A 20,246-nucleotide genomic window follows, 5' to 3' on the forward strand; every position below is an offset into this window, starting at 1 on the left:
CAAACTTCTTCATCTCTTCTATCATTCAAGCATATGCATATGCTTATACTTTGCATGGTGTGCCATTATGCACCTTGAACCAATTCGGGGTGCCCATAATGCAGGACAGTAGATTATGTGGCATGCTGATTATGACAAAAACCTCACTTATGAGTCTAGACCAACAGCGTGTATTGAGTGTAGCAGTGCCTTTAGACCTGTCAGTTAAAAATAACACATAGATACATGTATCAGAGGCAGATTGACAAGATGCATAATAAATTTGCATGGCAAGATATGTAATGGCACAGATGGGTTAATACAAATATGAAGGCTCGCCAAAGCAATGATAGTGGTTATTCAAAAACTTCCATCAATCACTTTTTTATTTTACACCATTTCCCTCCAAGATTTCATTTCTTATCTTTCAACCCTTTTATTTATTCACCTACCTTTAAGTAGGTAAACCCAGATAATAGATACTTTGGAAGTTACCTATGTAGGTTGGTGCAGCTGCACGGCAATCTGTCTGCAGGCTCCAGGTCACATGATTGTGTTGGGTACAAGTAGACAAGCCATATCATCCCCTGCAGTCTCATGAAATGATTAACATTGGTCTGGGTCATGTCATCCTGTCTGGGGGTTCAAGCAGGGATGCCAGCAGGCTTAAGCCCTAAGGGAACTTTCCTCAGTTGCCCAGCAAGCACATGTGGAGCAGCAGGCATCACCCACATATCCAGAATTGTGGGAGGGAAGGGAACTAATCTAAACCAAATGTTTGATAGGCCAGGCACATATCCTAGCTGGTTGCTGTAACGAATCAACTTCCGGGGCACCAGTGGTCCAGGGGGAATATCAGTTTATAAACCATCAATCAGCCCCACACCTCTAATACACCAGAAGAGATCCAAACAGATTGGCTAGTAACAACCTTCTTCCATATTTTTAAAGGGAAATTTAAATTAGTAATAAGCCAATAATGTGCACACATATTGCAATCCATGTTTTTTTTTTAATATTGATTTAAACATGATCCAGTGTTGCCATTTCAAACAATGTTGTAGAAATCAAACACATGTTCTTAGGAGTCATCTTAAGATATATTTGTCACATAGCAATGTTATGTTGATTTTTGTTATGTTATATTATGTTGATTTTTACAGCACACCATTACCACCTAAGGGCAGTCTTCAGCTGCTCACGTGGCTCTGCAAGAGAAGAGGATGGTTGTGTTAGTTAGAATAGGATAGGTTCAGAACCAGGAGGAACTGGCATCTGTGAGCCTTGTCTTGCGTGTGGCAGTTGGTTCGAGAGGCCCCGCTTGTTGTAACCATACGGGTACAACTCAGTGGCTGGTATGTGTGCTAGTGTTTGTGTTGGGTGTGTGGGTCATATGAAGTTCAGTGCGGGTAGCGGCCGCGTGCGCTGGTCAGTTGTATCCATAAGGGGGTCCATAGTCACGGACGACTGTGAGGTGAGCAGGCGCACAGCTCTCTTGGTTGCACGCCACCCACACTAGAGACATGCGCCTTCTCTCACTGTACAAGAAAGTGGATGTGGCTTTCGAACATCCTCTTTCTATACAGCTTTTGTTTTCGCTAAACAGTCTTTTAAAAGTAATGTGTCGTTTCCCGCGGAAGCGAGTTAGGGGATGTGAGTGAGGAGGGCACACTGCTCGCCTTTAACTGTGGCTTGTAATTTACAGTGAGTTATGTTTCAATTACCTCTGTGTAACAGCTTCGCCGTAAGGGCAGGCATTATGTCATGTCACGAACATGGCAAGTGGGAAACATGCTGAGGAGCCCATTAACAGCCCGGTGATAGAACTGTTCTAATAATATATCCAGGAAACAATGTGTGGCGACTGGGGGTGAGGATGGGACAGATGGTTAAGCATGGGCATGGAAGGCTAAAACATGAGATGGATGAGAAATGCATACTATACATTAAGACTCCGTTAATTGCACCTAGGGGACTGGATCTGTGTGCAAATGCATGCTTGTAGATTGTGATGGCTTGTACTGTGAGGTGCAAACGATGCAGAAGAAGTCCACGCAATCCTACATTTACGTCTCACAAAGCAGGCATCCTGGTGGAAGACTGTTTCATGTATTGCTATGGAATCTGCCTGCTCTTAACAGGTGCAGAATGCAGGCCGATTTAATAGGAATCCAGAGTCCCTCCACCAGCATCAAAAGCAGATGCACGATAACATTTGCCAGGATTCAGGTGGGTGGAGGGAATCCTAAATCCTAGCCCTGGCCTCCTCAGCGTCCACCTGAGAAATACTAGAACTCCTCCCAAAGTTAAGAGAAGGTGCTAAAACATGTGCAAAAATTTTGCACACAGCCTTTATACCTCCTTTACAACTCCAGGATGATCCATGAATGAGCGTGTTTTAAGTATATAATGGCAAACACGTTAAGAAGTCTGTCAGAAAACGGACTGAGGGTCAGCAACACTCAGCAGCCCGGCGCCGCACAGGAAAGGTGCATTTCTGTTTGGTTTTGAAAAAAGACACCATTGGCACCATGTGTTTTTCTCATTCTTTCCTTCTATTAATTGTTTTTCTTTTTTAACATTCTATCCTTCTTTCCATTTGTTTTCTTTCTTCTCATCCTATCCTTCTTTTTGATTAGTTGTCTTTCTTTTTTTCAGTAGTTTTCTTTTTTCTCATTCTTTCCTTCTTTTCATTAGTTTTAATTCTTCTGATTCAATACATTTCATTATATTTATTTCTCATTCTTTCCTTCTTTCCGTTAGTTGTCTTTCTTCTCATTCTTTTCTTCTTTTCATATTCCCCATTTCTTTCATTCCCCCAATCCGTGCCCTTTCCACCCTTCTAACCCGTCCCCAATTCTGCCATTCCCTGAGTATCTACACTCCCCCAGTTCTTCCTTCCCCCTGCTGTTCTGTCCATTTCTCCCCTAGTTTTCCCTTTCTCAATACTTCATATTCCCTAAATACCTAGCATTCCCTCCCCAATTCTTCTATGCCCCCATCTCAGAGCCCAATGTGTTGCCTGCTCCCAACTCCTTCCATCGCTAATTGATTCCTTGCCAAGTATTCTCATTCCCCAGATCTTCCAATACCCCAAAACCCAAGTTTATTCAACCAACCAGTTTGTTTCAATCCTGAACTCCTTATTCCCCCATTGCCTTTCCATTACCCTACTCATCCCATTCCGCAGCTCTTTTCAATTTCCCAACTCTTTCCCATTCCCCAATTCTATCCCAATGCCCAACTCATTTAATTCCCCATCTATTTTCATTCCCTAATTCTTTCCCGATCCAATTCCTTCATTTCCTCACTTGTTATCCATCCCAAAATCCCTTTCATTTACCAATCCTTTCCATTCCCTAATTCTAACCGTTCCCCAGTACTTCCGCTCCCTTGCCCATTCGTTTTCATTCCCCATTAGTTTACTTCCCCATTTCTGTTTATTCCCCTTTCTCACAAGCTTTCAACCCAAGCTCCTTGCTTTGTTGGAGTTGGAAGGCCTCCTCTGAGTCTAGCACTCCTTGGCGCCGTTCATTTGAGGCTGGTGGCTGCGCAGTCACCTTGTGGTGCAGTGCTTTCTACAGGTACCTGCAACTCCGTCATGACTCTCTGCTGGTTAACGGCGGAAGAGATTTCCCCCAAGACACATGGTCGTGGCTCAAACTAGGACAAGGGACATTTTTAATAAACAACAACCTTTCATCAAGCATGCAGACCAACATTCACCAGATGCATGATGCCAGTGGATGGCCACCCAGACTGTGTCCAGTGGCATGATGAACAATGGAGGGGACCTCAGTTCCCGGCCTTCACCCTCTGCACTAGAGCTCCTTCTTTTTCCTTGACGTTGGCGAAACGAGTGCCCCGGTAGTGTAGCATCTCACCCCCACCCATAATCCATCATTCTACCCCCAATGTTTCCACTTCTCTAAGCCACCCCCTGTCCAGGCTCAGGGGCAGCACATTTGTCTTAGAAGCAAGACAACGCAGCGCAACACAGGTATGAATCCCAATCCTGCACTCAGAAACCACTTGCTGTTATTATGCGCTTTATAAATGAACAATACAATACATAAATACAAAATAAATAAAATATCAACCACTGCCCTCCATACACAAACCAGCACTTTTTTCTTATTTATTTTAACCATTAAGGATCCCATAATTACTGCTGATCTCTTTCCTTGTTCATCCCCAGCACTTACATCAGTGCCCCTTATACTTCATGACTCATTAAAGGGACCGTGTTAAGAAAGGAAAAGTCATTTCCTTTGTAAACCCCACAGAAAGCCCCAGAGACATGTTGAAGTCTACCCCACCTTCCAGGCCACTTAAAATCCCCATTGCTTTCAGATGTACATGTTTGGTTGAAAGGTGGTCACCCTAGCTCTTCACCAGCATAGCTATTGTGTTTATGGCGTGCCTATTACTTCTTCCCCCATGTTTATGATGGCAAACCAGTGTTTAAATAAACCATTTTATCGAAAGATACATAGTTTGTCCTTGTTTCTCTACAATAGTGGCCTTCCAAGTTTTCCATTTGGATATCACTCGTCCTCTACAGCTATGCTGACTTTGCCGTTTACATGCTACGGTATATGGTGCACACTAATATCCGGACAGCCCACCCAACAATGTTACGTGATATCTTTAAGTGTGTGTTTCACCACCAGGTTCAACAACCTTCCAAATAGTTACACAAGTCCACGGATTCAAGGCCCGACCAATGATTCCATGATGCTATATGTTGATTAATTCCCCACACCGCTACGACTCCTGTAATCCAAGGCATGCCCTTGGTAAAAGACGTGGGTTACTGAAACCAGCCCTACAGATAAGGGGTGTATCAGCCACCTTTTCTCCCTAGAATTGGCAAATATTCCCAACATTGTAATTGAAATGATTAAGTATTGAGTATCAGCTGCTCTACAATAATCGCCTTCTTCTAGACTGCTAACATTTGCGTGAACACACATTTACAATAAGGTGCTAATCAAATTGATGCAATTCTGCAGCCCGAGGAATATACGTCCTTGCTTTGTTAGCTTGGCCATCTCTTCTTTAATGCGCCTCTAAAATGTCAGGCTTGCAGCTTTATAACCCAGTAACCCTTTCTTGATGCCCTAGGAGTAAAGGGTATTAACACAGCCAATGTTACCCGCCTAAATCTACCCCCCCCTTCCAAGGCACTTAAACTTAAAACCCATTGCTTTTGAATGTACATGTATAAAACAGCAAAGATAGTTTATCTTATTGGTAAAATTATACCATTATCATTTACATGTACTTCGCGCGTTATAAAGCATGCATCTGTCAAATGTTGACACACACACATGTATAGCTTTTCTCATACTAGTCCAGGCCTTGAAAGCATTTAACCAAAGCTCTATCGCCATGTTTAGCCTTCTGCTCAATCGCAATCTGGTATTTGTAGTCTCTCATTCGAGATGAGGGCAATAATGCAACAGCTAACCCACTTTCTTGTCTGGCGTGTTTCTATAAGCATTTGTATACCCCTCTGTGGCATGTAAATGTCTGTATATGAATTTATAGAATCGTGGGAATCCCTTGCCATAGTTTGAGTGCATTTAAGTTATACTTATAAAAACCCATGTACTTGTTTAGGCCTGGGAACTCCCTGAGGCGGAGTGGGTGTGTTAGCTTTCCTCTAAAAATCACGGACCCTCGTGTGTGTCAATCCCTTTTAGGATTTGCTAAGTCTTACTTAGAGTGGTAATGGTTACAAAATTCTGCACATTTTTTTTCTCTCCCCTTTTGCTCTCTTATTAAGCGCCACCTATAACCCGAAACTATTGTGTTAGAGTCCAGCTAGGGAGAAATGAGAAATGGCATGTGAGGAGGGTCACCAAGCTTGTAGGTGTTCTTTGGTTATCTATGCAGCCTAAGGTCCATGGCCATGCTAATCCCTATGTCCACCCAACCGGTTACCGCCCCCCCTCGACCAAAGCACATCAACCTGGGATCTCTTTGGGCTTACCCTCACCAGCCTTACCATCAAACTTTGTGCTCAAAGTGTCTGCCAGTGCTTTGCAAAGCAGTCCTCTGAGATGTAATTGCTAACCTGGAGCTGTAAACGCGTTAAGCTGTAATAAAACGTCCTAAACCGGTCTGCCTTCATTCACCCTATTTATGAGCACTATGCGGGTCCTTCCCTGAAGTCCTGTTAAAAAGGCATTGGCAAAGGTAACCGTTTTAGCCTGTGCATAAGAATTAGACCTGTGCAGGCAGTGATGTTAATTGCCCAGGTATACTTGCACCATATGCAGCTGCTACCAATGATGGCCGGACAGTACCACTGTGGCAGTGCCCGGCAAAAGCATCACCCTGCCCATATACAAATCCAAAAATGCTGTCATTGCCAATGCTCTTTGTGATCCATGTAAATTTCTTTATGCATTATTGTTGTCTAACATTTAATAACAATTATTGGGGAGCTAAAATAATCGTAAGGCACTACTTTCCAGAGCTGACACTGTAGCGCAGGCCTTTGGATTAGTTATAAAAGTTGCCGTCAATGGTGCCTCTACCGGGCATATATTTAGAAGGCCTTTTTGGCGTTCATGGACTGAATATTTTCGGCCCTGCACTTTGTGCTACCCTCCTGGTTGTGCTAAATCATGTGTGGCTCTCCCCACCCACCTAAAACCTGACGAGATCCCTGTGAGTCGGTGCAAGTGCGTCCTATTGTTTGGCTACCAGGATTTCGCCCAGGTTGTTATAGTCCAAGAGCAGATGCTGCCCACAAAACTATGTAAAGAGGGTCAACAAAACACGTGTCGATTTCCTGGATTTTTCTCCTCAGGAATATTATTGGAATTAAAAGGTGGGCAACATTTACAGTTGCCGGCCTAAGAACATCTCCTCTCTTAGGTCTTCCTTCTGGCATTGGTTAATGCTTTTAAGTGTCCGTGCCCTTTTGTGTGGTGCATTTTCTTCCAATGGGAAAGGTCAATTGGAAACCATTTTGTATTTTAAAGTTTCCGATGTCATCCCTTACTGTGGGTATAATCATAAGTGCCGGCTTTTCATTTTGCTATGGGGCCACACGTTCTCATACCTAGTGACGCCATCACAACACTCTGGTTCCCACCTCTTCTCCTTTCAAATATGCACCCCGCCAAACAGCTGAGCCTGCTTACCCCCCATCCACCCAATCAATGCTCAGGGGTGCAATAATACTGCTCCCTTTTTCCTTTTGTCTGCTACTTCAAACAAAGCCTCCCTCCTGACATTGGTATCTAGGTAAATGTTAATAGTGCCACATCATGTGCTGGACTTCGCATTGTATTGGTTTCCTCAACTAAGGGAGCCACCACACGTCTTAAGGACAACTCTGGCACGGCCACTGGGATGTATTGTGCTAATAGAGGGTTCAGAGACAGATGAGGTATATGTTGCGGCACGCCGGCTCTCAACACATATATGTCCCACCCCGTTTCAGTTTAATGAAACACGTAAAGCAACACTGATCCTCATATAATGACTGTATCACCAATGTGCCAAAGATCAAAGAGCGTGGCAGTGCGAGAAAGGGTGGATGAGAACCCTGGTCTTTTGAACCCGGCGTCCCACTTATAGACAAGGGGCAATGTTTATTACACGTTGCTATGCATGCACACAAAGTCCCCCCCGCCCCCATGGGAGGCACAGCTTTATTACATAAAAGCCCAGGGATTCACTGCTGTTTCTTTCCACGTTTCTCCAAAACCCACATTTGATGTTAAAATATGTTAAAGAGTTCTTCTAAGGATAAACGTCAATTTAAACCAACTTGTATATTTCGTTTTCAGGTATGTCCACTCATTGTGGGTATATTCATAAGGGCCAGATTTTCATTTTGTTGGGGGGTCAGGGGTACCCACACCTCATGATGTGAGGGAGCTGTACCCAACCCATAGTTGTGATGTGAGCCGTACAAAACCCAGACCACACTTACAGCACGCCGGACAATATGACCATAACATTTCTGCAGTAGTCCCCTCCCTGGTCCTCTGCATTTAGCACAACCTGTAACATAGCATGTATACTATGGCATGGCCTGACCAAATGCCTAGAATAACAAAAACTGAACAACATGGCATATCCCTGGTGTTCTACTTGGCCATTATGTCACAGAAGTGGGGGTTCTGGCCCCTTACAGACCACCATGAACTGCATAGTACAGCAGGCCATCCGATCTACACATGACATAATACTGCATAATACACCAACAGGTCTACTCTAACCTTAAATGCTATGAGATGAGAAAACCGAATGCGGCATCTCATGGCAGAGCATAACATGATTCAACATATTAAACAACGCTACCGGCCCACCATGTTGACTTGAACAGGCTGATGTACAGGGCCGTGGCCTGACAAAACAGGACACAGATGTTCAGCACCAATAAGTTAGATGCCTCCCACACAAATATGTTTGTCCCTCTCCCACTGTCTCCCAACATTTGAAAGGTTAGACCTCCCAGATATGTAGGTTTGGTTGCACCACTGACTTACTGAAACCATCACCCACCCTCAACTTACTCCACTCACAGACTAATTCTGAGCCTGAGGGGCAAAGAGATATTCTGGACAAAGTGGCTGTGGCTGGAAAGGCTCTGTGACCTCAAGTGTTCCCACACTCAGTCTGGTTTGTATCGCCTCTAAATCCTCACCGATACTTGCCATGAAGACATGGATAAGTCTTCCCAAAACGAATGGTTTCATGTATGCTTGTCCAGATGAGTGATGACTGTGTGTCAAGGTGTCTGGAAGCACTGATGCAAGCAAGGACCAAACTGTAGAAATAAAAGAATTGGCAAGCTGACTTTCTCTTGTCCCCACAACCCAGGATCACTGACTTCTGGTTTCAAAGGTACTGGCGTGACAGGTTTGGAGGGGGGGGGGGTATGCAATGCACCCTCCAAAAGAAGTCCCACTGAATGTTTAGGGACATTACACAACTGGCCTTTCCTAAGGGTATGGGGTGGAGGAGGCCCTGCAATACCCAGTGCTGATGCCTAGAATGGAAGCATGGTTAGAAATAATAGCCAACATGCTAGAAAACTGAATATAATTGGTCATTGCATGCATACAAACCCACGCTGCTTGGGAGATCTGCATCTCAGCCATACACGATAACTCCGAGAACAGCGCTGCAAAACTAAACCCATTCAGGCAGCCCACCACACCAGTCCATGGTCACAAACCGCTGCGGAGAATAACATGACTGAGATAACATTACTATCTCAGACACATATCATGCCCCTTGGATCCCTCTCCCCTGAGCAAACAATGAGCCAAGTATCAGGCCAGTGTACAGGAAATATATTGGTATGTATTTAAATTAAAAGTAATAGAAATTAGCACAAAATGTCAAATCACCACTTTATCCGTGGTACAATACAATCAACATCTCTCAGCATAAACAAATCACAAAAGTGAGTTAAAAAGAACACCATCACAATTCTTCACATTCTGTAAATTTCACTTCACAAAATCATCATACTGATCAATAACGAAGGCACTTATGTAATGTTGTGTTATTTTGATTTTCCTGCAGGATTAAAAGGCTAGCAGTAGGATTTCAAGATTGGTAATGATGATTTTGCCCAAACGTTTGGTTTAAAATAAACACAGGGTGATTTATCTTGTTTATTTTTCAGACCCCCCCTTGCTTTGGTCTATGTTGGGAAGTCAGACAGAAACATTTAAATGCTTTGGGGAATTTTGGATTTCAGACCCCCAACACTGAAAGGCCTGTGTTGGGGGAGCTGGATAAAAAGGTTGGACTGATTTAAGAACACAGACACCCCTCTTCCTTAAAGTCAGGGTCAGCTGGGTAACAAGGATTACCCAAATAATGTATAGGTCATAGTTTTCAGCACACCCTGGGAAGTGTGCCTTGTGAATTTCAAATTTTAACAAAATTCACCCCGGAGTGATCTGACAAATGGGGAATTCCTAAAATTAATATTTTTGGTTAAATAGGCTGAGGATCTATGCAGTTTTGCTCTCCCACCCACCCACTATTAAGGGAACATATTTAAGGCAAGCAGACTCCCCCACCACTTGGTTTCATAGGGGTCAGTTCTACTGACATAGCAAGCCTCTGTTTAAGGTTCAGGAAAGCCAGATGCATCTCAGGACACTCGGGAAAGATAGAGCAGTGGTCTGGTCACTCCACTCTCAAGGATGGCCTCCCACTCTCCAACATAGGACTCAGTCAGCTTTGAGGCCTTCCTAGAAATAGACAGATCCACCCAGATGTATTCTCAGCAATCTCCTCTGATGTCTCCTTACAGCTGTCAGATGGAAACTTTCAGCAACCTTCCTGATGGTATGTCTCTTGTCTGTCTGTTCCTGTCTGGCTTTTTTCTGCCCGTTTTTTTGTGTGTGTGTCCCCTGTCCTAGTGCAGTTCCCCTTATATAGCAGCGATGACAACACAAATGTTGCGATCTTGGGCAAGTGTCCTGCAATAATCCCTGGCAATAGGATTGGACAGTTATCCTTCTCTCTCCTCCCAAACCCAGCCTCCAAGTCAGAATTGGTTTAGCAGTCTGGAGGATCACATTGCAATTCCCATTTGTAATTGCCCTTTGTTCTCCTTTCAACCTGTTGGCAAATACTAGTTATGTATCACAACTTCATAATTTTACTAGCAACTGCCATACTAAACATATTTTCTGATTCAGCTAATAATGGAGGATTAGATAATCCAACCACCAGATCCGTACCATATAGAACGGCCATGTGGCACCTTTCTTCCATTTCCATAAAAAGCACAACAGTTATGAATATGTAATTTATTAAGCACATCCCTAATTTCATCTTCCGCCTGCTCACCAACACTCACATTTGGAACATGTTCAGATCAGCCAGAAACCTAGTTTAACTGCCCATTATAGTTCCCAGAGTCATAGGTAGATGGATTGTATATCCCCAAAATCGCCTGAAATTACATAAACAATGGCACAAAAATTAAATCAATCTGATTTATGGTTGCTGAGAAAAGGGCCTAAATGATAATAGTATTTTAAAATTAATTGTGAATCTTCATGTGGGACAAATGGCCCTGACTCCTGCCTTCCAGCCATTTGTTTTCACAGGGTCAGCCTGTCCCCAGAGTTTGTTTTCTTTTTTATAATCAGTCTCCTTTTTACTGGAAACCTGCTGTTTGTGTGCCCCCATTTTCACACATATTAATCATGCTCCAGCCAAGGGTGACTTTTTCTTGAAGTCAATGCTTTCAGAGCCAGCAAGTCTGGAGAACACTGAATTTGACACCTTTAGCTGGACATTTTATTGTGGTTGGACACAGGCTGGAAGTGGGAGATGTCCTTTTGAAGTTTTGCACAAAGCCAGCAAAAGGGTCTGCCTTGGGCTGAAATTTTCATGAAGACCAAGTGGATCTTCAAATGTCACTGGAGTTTTGTACCTGAAACATAATATGCATTGCTTTTGGTCAACCCTCACATCATGTTTTGTTTTCCTGACATTTTTCTGTAAGCAGTGATATTCTTTCTTTCACTTTTACATTTTGAAACCATTTTATTTGCACACATCTGTGCAGGCCGTTTTTGTTTTCAATGTGTAAAAATCCTGTTTTCCATGTGACAGGGCTATTTGATTCCTCCATCTTTTGTAAATTAAAATGCTGCTTGTCCATTGGTAATGACAGGTAGGTTCCTTTCCACATGGCTCTTTACTTTTACTTCAAAAACAACAACAAAGGCTGGGCCGTTTTTGTTTCAGTATTTAAAATCTTGCTGTTCATGTGAAAGAGAATTCTGTTTGGAGCCTTTAAATGCACCCCACATGGTGAGGCAATGTCACATGCCGCAGGCCATGGTATTCTGAAATGCACCAACAGAGGTCATAATTCTGGACTGTGCACTTTTGCTGCAATAAGAAAGAAAACAGATGCAAACTGGGTAAATGGATGAAGGAGTTGTTTGAAAGGGCAGTGGCTATTGCAACAATGGCATCCAGCGCTGGCGGTCTTTGCCATGAGCAAGTGTGCATGGCTGAGAACTCCCTGGATCTATCACATGCAGTGTGTGGTGAATGGCATCACGGAAACCTGCATTCATGTGTGTGTTTATTTCCTGTACTGCTTCTGCTGTTTTCAGAGAAAGCTCTGAATGACCTGGGATTACCACAACTATCAATCGCAGAATCAATCAGATTTTAGACTATTCTGAGAAACTCCAAATAAGGCTGCAAGGAGGTGTGCACTTGGAAACAATGGAACTAGAATAACTACTCATTCCACCGCTAGACACCTTTTAACCATCAGACACACCACCAAACTTAGTGCCTGATTCACATCGTGTTTTCCAATGGGATTCCATCATTATAAAATGCTTCTGTGAATCAGGCCATTACTGTCACAGTGGTATAAAACACAATGAACAGCCGTGGTTGTCTGTTTTTATCTCCACAACTCACATGAACTGTCAAGTCCTTAGCCAAACGTCATTCACTACTACTTAAGAAATTATGGCATCTCCTGACCCCACCCACCACAGTACCCTCTGTCATTCTTGCCAGGACACTATTTTATTTTTATTGTTTACAGCGCGGGCCTAGCTCGAGAGCAATGGAGCGATGTACAGAGTGTGGGTAGCCAGCATTTGCAATGGCATCTTTCAACAGTAGCGCAGTACTGTGAGGTCTGTGCATTGCTATGTGCGTCCATTGGAATTAGACTCTCTGCACTCTAGATAGAAACCCTCTCTATACAATAATCACCGTAGGTTAGGTCCTTTCATGCTTTGCTGCAACTTCTAATATTTTGGGTGGATTTGGCAAGCCCTTATCCTTCCTTTCTAGGCCATGCTATGACTTTCAATATATGGCTTGATGGTAAGTACACCCCTCGAAAACCTACTCACCATTTGACATTCTACCCAAATATTATATTGTCCCTAGTTGCCATACTGCGAATCTCCGCCTCGGCTTTGCTTCCATCATCCCAAGGTCATTTTTCTGCCTGAAGTTTCGTACCTGGTGTTCTGCTGTGATTTGCTTTCGTCCCTAATGCAATTCGTGCTCCACTTTGCTTTCCTTTCTAATGGCAAATGTAAATGTGACTGGCTCCAAGATATTGCACCTTGACCTTCTAGCATGCTGAGGGTTGCCAGACATTTCGTCGAAAAAAATTGGTCGACCAGACAAATGGTCGAACCAATTTGGTCGAAAACCAAATGGTCGATTTTTTTTTTTTTTTATTTTAACCCTTTTTTTTTTTTTTGGGGGGGGATCCCCCCCCAACCCCCTTTTTTTCTCTAAAAACCCCTTTTTTAACTAAACGAAAACCCGAAAAATAAATATATAAATAAAAAAAAAATTCGACCATTTGGTTTTCGACCAAATTGCGTCGACCAAATTGCAGTCGACCAGTTTTTTTTCGACGAGTTGACTGGACACCCATGCTGAGTATTCTGAGGGATCCCAACAGCACTTTGCCCTCGCTGGAAACCCTTCTCTGAGTTGCCCTCATGAACTATTATCACCCACGTTGTACTCGATGCCCACTGCTGCATGCTCGATATCGTTTTCTTTCCTCGCCATGTTCACCCGCTCTCATAAACGAGAAGTTGCTACACACGGTCAACTGCCAGAGGGACCAGTCACTCTAGTGTGCCTCATGACATCTTCTCACTACTACCTTACCTGAAGGGACCCCTACGTGTCTTTGGCATGGCTGTGCCAAAAGGATGCTCAAAGGTGCCCACAAGGCCATGCTCTAATTGCTCCACTCTTCAGCTTTTGACCTCTATGCTCAGACACACTAAACCTATTCCTATAAAGCCCCTCACACAAAGCAATTGAATAGCCTTCCAAACAGACATCAAACAGAAAGCTACACCGCTACAATCAGCTTTCATATAACAGTCCCGATAAAAGCATCCTAACATCATGAGCGAGCAAAGCTTCCCGTATGCACAAATGCCGCTATGCTCTTAACACATGACACATAGCAAAAAGGCATAGGGTATATATGATCTACATGCATCAACACAAAAGCAAAAATGTATTGCATTTTCCCTCTCTCCTCACAAAATCAGCCCAGCCACCCTTCTCTTTCAGATTCGGCACAGCAACTATGGACTCGGCAATTGGCAGCAGAGTGATGCTGTATAATTTCCAATAAGATAGCATAACACATGACGAGCGCTGCTTGGATTCCTCAGTGACAGCACCTCATGACAGCTAATGCCTCATATGCTTGGTCTACCCACATGTAAGAGGTCAAAAGAAGATTACAACACCACTCTTAAAGGGTGATTGGCAAGGTTCAAAAGCTGAGGATTGTAACACAACATAACTTAAATAGCATATGACACAAGTAGCACATAGAACTCTATAAAATGACATTTAATGGTTCGATGTGATTTTATTGCAAACAATAACAGAGAGGGATTTTTTAACGAACACAAAACAGTGAAAACAACACTGATGTTTGTTTTCTATTCGGGGGGTACGCCCAATCTCCACATTTCCCTATGAGTCTAAGCCCACCCTAACCCCTCTCCACCCGTTTTTATCTCCTTACCCCGCCCGTATATACTTTTTTAAACAAATAGTGGTTTTTTTCGCTGTTTTGTGTTCATTAAGAAATCCCTCTCTGGTTTTTTTTCTCATTATAATCACTGGATACCCATTTAGAAGTGAACTGATTAATGAATTGTACAAGTAATCCTTTTTAGATGTTTCTAATGGATGGTTATTTTAATGTAAATTAATTTTTAGATATTGTTGTATTGTGTACTGTTTTTATGGATTGTTCATGCATATCGGAATACAGATGTTGACGATGAGTGAGCGGAGGATAGCAAGGCGCAACGCGCTCGTCTGGGAAGCAAGACCACGCAGAGCAATAGAGGTTTCGATACCGGATCCGTGCTTAGAAACGGTACCCAGGTACGGTATCAAGTGTGATATAAAAACAGCAATTAAAAAAAAATAAACAGGTCTAAAAATGATACACTAGCCATCAGCAAAGTATATAATGGATCAATTGCACCTTAAATGTGCAATTTGAAGTTCAAAATCTAAATAACTATTGATAAAATGGTGTTACAAATATATCATTTTCCTCAAAACGGGTCAACCAAAATATATGCCTCTAGGCAATTCAGTGCTGAGCCAAGAAACACAACCCATTTTCATTTCACATCACAGGAGTAGCACCAAAGGTCCAAATATCAATTTTCTGACATATTCCGCATGGGCCAATTCAAGCAGAAGGAAAAGAGACATGGTTCAAGCTTCTACGAGCTTCCAAGAAATAATGCTAAATATGAAAATTATTTCTATCTTATGTTTAAAAAAACATTACATGGCAATCAAATAAACCCATATGGCAAATGTGCATGTCATTTTGTAGCTTTTGGACCTAGTTTTTACGCAATCACGTTTTCTAGAAATGATTCCTAATCCGGCAAACGTATGCATATGTGATTAAAAGAAATCAACAAAGACACAGAGGGACTAGAGGTAGGTAAATCACATGAAGATGTATCCTAACGTTGTTTACACATACACACACAGGTCTTTGATTTGGTTTGTTTACACTTGAACGTTGCCATTATGTACAACCTATCTAGCCTTCCAACCATGCTATTTAAGCCCCCCTGAGATGTATAAGCTGTAGATTGCGCAGGTGGGCCGCTTATCTAGGGTTAGGGGACAGGCGGAAGAGCCTTGCCCTATCCAATCCAGGCAATGAGAAGGTTTCTAAACACCATTGTATAAATGCACAGACCTGTGGGTTTTCAAACATTGACCTCAGGGTGTGCTGAAGGACATACAGGGCTGTTATCCCTTTTTAATTTCACTGCTCAGCGAACCCTTCGAAGAATTTAAAAAACTGAGTTAAAACTGTATTTAGAAACGCATAGTGTGCACCGGAGGTCTCCACTTTGAAGAGGGAAAATCGAGATCAAACTCATGCACCCTCACCCCAGACGCATATACAGAAGAACAGCAGGAAGAACAAGGAGCGCACTTATCATTTGAACCAGGCCCCAGGCCCCAGCGCACCCATGGGTGACAAAAATAATGAATAAATAATAAAAGAAGAAAGAAAAAACAAAAGAGAGAAGAAAAAAAAAAGAGACAAAAATATGATAAGTGCCTAACAGAGTGAGACAAAAGAGCGAAGATGGTCACTTGGGTGGAGAATGAAGAAGGACGTATACTGTGAAGGTACCAGTGTTATGTTACCAGCACAACAGTGACAAGAAGTGGACAATCATGCTGGATGCAAGAGGTTGAGAGAAGTTGCAAGATGAGAGCAGGAACATCACTGCTTATGGACTACTATTGAGCACATGCCTCTAAAGATCAAGAGAAACTACCACCGAATTGGGGAGGAGACTGTTCGTTGGTGCGCATCAGTATGCCCTTGTTGGTGATGTCCAAGGAAAATGGGAAGAATGACACATTCACCAAGATGGAAAACAACGGAAGAAAAGAAACAGACAGAGGAGATGAAAAATGCATCTGAACAGAGAAAGACAAGAACTGGTTAGTGCTTGCATGGTTATGGATGACATCATGACTGGCTGGTCGATTGAAGGTGGTAACGGAAGCACTACTACAGAGCACAGCATCATTGTGCAATATCAAGATACGTTGCAAGATGTGAGAGAACAGAAGAAGACATCGGAATGCAAATAAGGGATATGCTGAAAGGAAGAGCCAGACTAAGGGAGAAGATAGCGGTGTGCGACATGGTTCCAGCAGTAATAAAGGTGGCCACTCCCTGTGATCAGAGGAAGTACGAAGGGAAGTGAGTGTGGTGGAACGCAGAAGGAGAACACTCCTATATGTACTGTTCATCAACAACAATGCGAACAATTATGGACACTTCAAGGAATTGACAAAGATATGCAGACCGGAAGGAGGTGAATGTTGCTTGGTGGTGTGGTCGACAAAGTCGACCAGAGGGGGGACTGAAGAGGGAAAATCGAGATCAAACCCATGCCCCCTCATTCCAGATGCACATACAGAAGAACAGCAGGAAGAACAAGGAGCACACTTATCATTTGAACCAGGCCCCAGCGCACCCATGGGTGACAAATATGCTGAAACACACCCACTTCACCAACAGTGCAACTTCCATGCTACATTACAATCAATGCAGCAATATCACAATCGACAAACACAAACATCCCTTTTTAAAGGCTTGCAAATGCCTATATGAATTAATATGGTCTAGTTGCACAGTGTAAAGCCATGTTTCAGGAAAATTGCAGCCAAGTTCATTTCTCTCACTGAACACTAGCTGCAGATGCCTTCACCAATACTCCTCACAAACCCACAAGCAGCCAAGGTCGCCCAGTCAGATAACATTGCATTCTGCAGACAAACATGTTTTAATTCTCCACTAATGCAAGAAAGCCACAGCAACCCAGTGTGTTTTTTTCTTTTCTTTCTGGAAAAGAAAGACATTTTCTCAAAGACTCGCACAACATTTGAAACATAATTGTAACAAGAATGGCTCAGCCCTAGCCAATGAGCGCTCAGAGCTCAGGTGTGAAATGCTTGCTTCAGCTAAAAATTTATGGGAACAAATTAATAATGCAACAAGCTAGAATTAGGTAATGGTGGGCTGGCACAGCTAAACCAACCCACTGACGCAAAACTTTAATGTCCAATTATCAGGCTTGCTATAAGGGCTACACAGGTAACTTATTACTCAGCAGCCAATAGCAGGAGGAGATAGGTTTCTGGGAGCTGATCCAATTCTGTGAGGTCAGCCTGCAGTGTGATTACAAAGCTGGCTTGCAAGCCAGCCCCGGGGGAGACGGCGCCTGAACTCTCGATGTGCACGACGCTCTGCATGTTTTTTTTTTCTTTTTTGCTGCCCAGAAATAAACACAGTTTGGAACATGTGGCTGCCTGCTGGGGTCTCTGTTGCATTTCTGTGGGCCATATGGGAGATGTTGGGGTCTTCTGCTGTTTTCAGAGAAAGCTCTGAATGACCTGGGATTACCACAACTATCAATCGCAGAATCAATCAGGTTTTAGACTATTCTGAGAAACTCCGAATAAGGCTGTAAGGAGGTGTGCACTTGGAAACAATGGAACTAGAATAACTACTCATTCCACCACTAGACACCTTTTAACCATCAGACACACCACCAAACTTAGTGCCTGATTCACATCGTGTTTTCCAATGGGATTCCATCATTATAAAATGCTTCTGTGAATCAGGCCATTACTGTCACAGTGGTATAAAACACAATGAACAGCCGTGGTTGTCTGTTTTTTTCTCCACAACTCACATGAACTGTCAAGTCCTTAGCAAAACGTCATTCACTACTACTTAAGAAATTATGGCATCTCCTGACCCCACCCACCACAGTACCCTCTGTCATTCTTGCCAGGACACTATTTTATTTTTATTGTTTACAGCGCGGGCCTAGCTCGAGAGCAATGGAGCGATGTACATAGTGTGAGTAGCCGGCATTTGCAATGGCATCTTTCAACAGTAGCGCAGTACTGTGAGGTCTGTGCATTGCTATGTGCGTCCATTGGAATTAGACTCTCTGCACTCTAGATAGAAACCCTCTCTATACAATAATCATCGTAGGTTAGGTCCTTTCATGCTTTGCTGCAACTTCTAATATATTGGGTGGATTTGGCAAGCCCTTATCCTTCCTTTCTAGGCCATGCTATGACTTTCAATATATGGCTTGATGGTAAGTACACCCCTCGAAAACCTACTGACCATTTGACATTCTACCCAAATATTATAATGTCCCCAGTTGCCCTACTGCGAATCTCCGCCTCGGCTTTGCTTCCATCATACCAAGGTCATTTTTCTGCCTGAAGTTTTGTACCTGGTGTTCTGCTGTGATTTGCTTTCGTCCCTAATGCAATTCGTGCTCCAGAGCTCAGGTGTGAAATGCTTGCTTCAGCTAAAAATTTATGGGAACAAATTAATAATGCAACAAGCTAGAATTAGGTAATGGTGGGCTGGCACAGCTAAACCAACCCACTGACACAAAACTTTAATGTCCAATTATCAGGCTCGCTATAAGGGCTACACAGGTAACTTATTACTCAGCAGCCAATAGCAGGAGGAGATAGGTTTCTGGGAGCTGATCCAATTCTGTGAGGTCAGCCTGCAGTGTGATTACAAAGCTGGCTTGCAAGCCAGCCCCGGGGGAGACGGCGCCTGAACTCTCGATGTGCACGACACTCTGCATGTTTTTTTTTTCTTTTTTGCTGCCCAGAAATAAACACAGTTTGGAACATGTGGCTGCCTGCTGGGGTCTCTGTTGCATTTCTGTGGGCCATATGGGAGATGTTGGGGTCTCCCATAGCTGGTGGGGGTATGGCTGCTGGCCCCCCACAGCCCTGGTGGGGGTCCAGCTTCTCCTCAACAAGTTCTCAACCAGCATTTTCATTGAACATGATTTTTATGTCTCCCATAACCCTGAGCTACTCTGTTATGCTAATGAGCAGAGTGTCCAGACTGATTCCTCACCTCATCTGTCAATTCCCAGGTACTAGCTGCACCCAGTGGCAATGTATCTATTTGAGAGATTGAGACAGAGAGAAAGAGAGAGTGAGAACGTGAAAGAGAGTGAGAAAGTGAAAGAGAGAGAGAGAGAGAGAGAGGGAGAGAAAGAGAGAGAAAGAGAGAGAGAGAGACAGAGAGACAGAGAGAGAGAGATTGGCAGTAGCCAAGTTAGAAATGGAAATGACACCTGGCTGTTCCAGGTGGTAGGACTGCAGGTTGTTTTCACATGGCAGGTTTTTTCCCGGTTTTCTAGAACTCTTAATATTTGAGTTATGCCTTATTATGCCCGTATTACGTCAAGCTAGGCCATGATATGCCTTGCAAGAAGTGGCTTGATTGTTTGCAGCCCTTGCTAACATTCTCACCACTGACATTCTGCTGTATACTGAACTCTGCCAGATGCTTTACTCTGACTGATGTGGGATTTTCCTCCATGTGTCCCAGGTGCCCCACTGTAACTTTGCTCCCGTGTGTTGGACTGTAGTTGTGTTCACTGAGGTTGTATTGCCTAGTGTTTCTCTTTGATATCCCCCGGTCCCCAGTTCAATTCATACAGTTCTCTACAGTTGTGTAGACCTGTCTATTACGGGGTATCTTCATTGTATCTGAGCTGTCTATATGTGAGCGCTTAAGGCCTCTTATGTATAGGTTCATTTTCGGTGCAACTTACCACATAGCCCACTGCTTCAACCACAAGGATGTGAGACTATACTTACTGTACTGA

Source organism: Ambystoma mexicanum, chromosome 7p (assembly GCF_040938575.1).
Source record: "Ambystoma mexicanum isolate Mex_15411 chromosome 7p, UKY_AmexF1_1, whole genome shotgun sequence".
NCBI lineage: Eukaryota > Metazoa > Chordata > Amphibia > Caudata > Ambystomatidae > Ambystoma > Ambystoma mexicanum.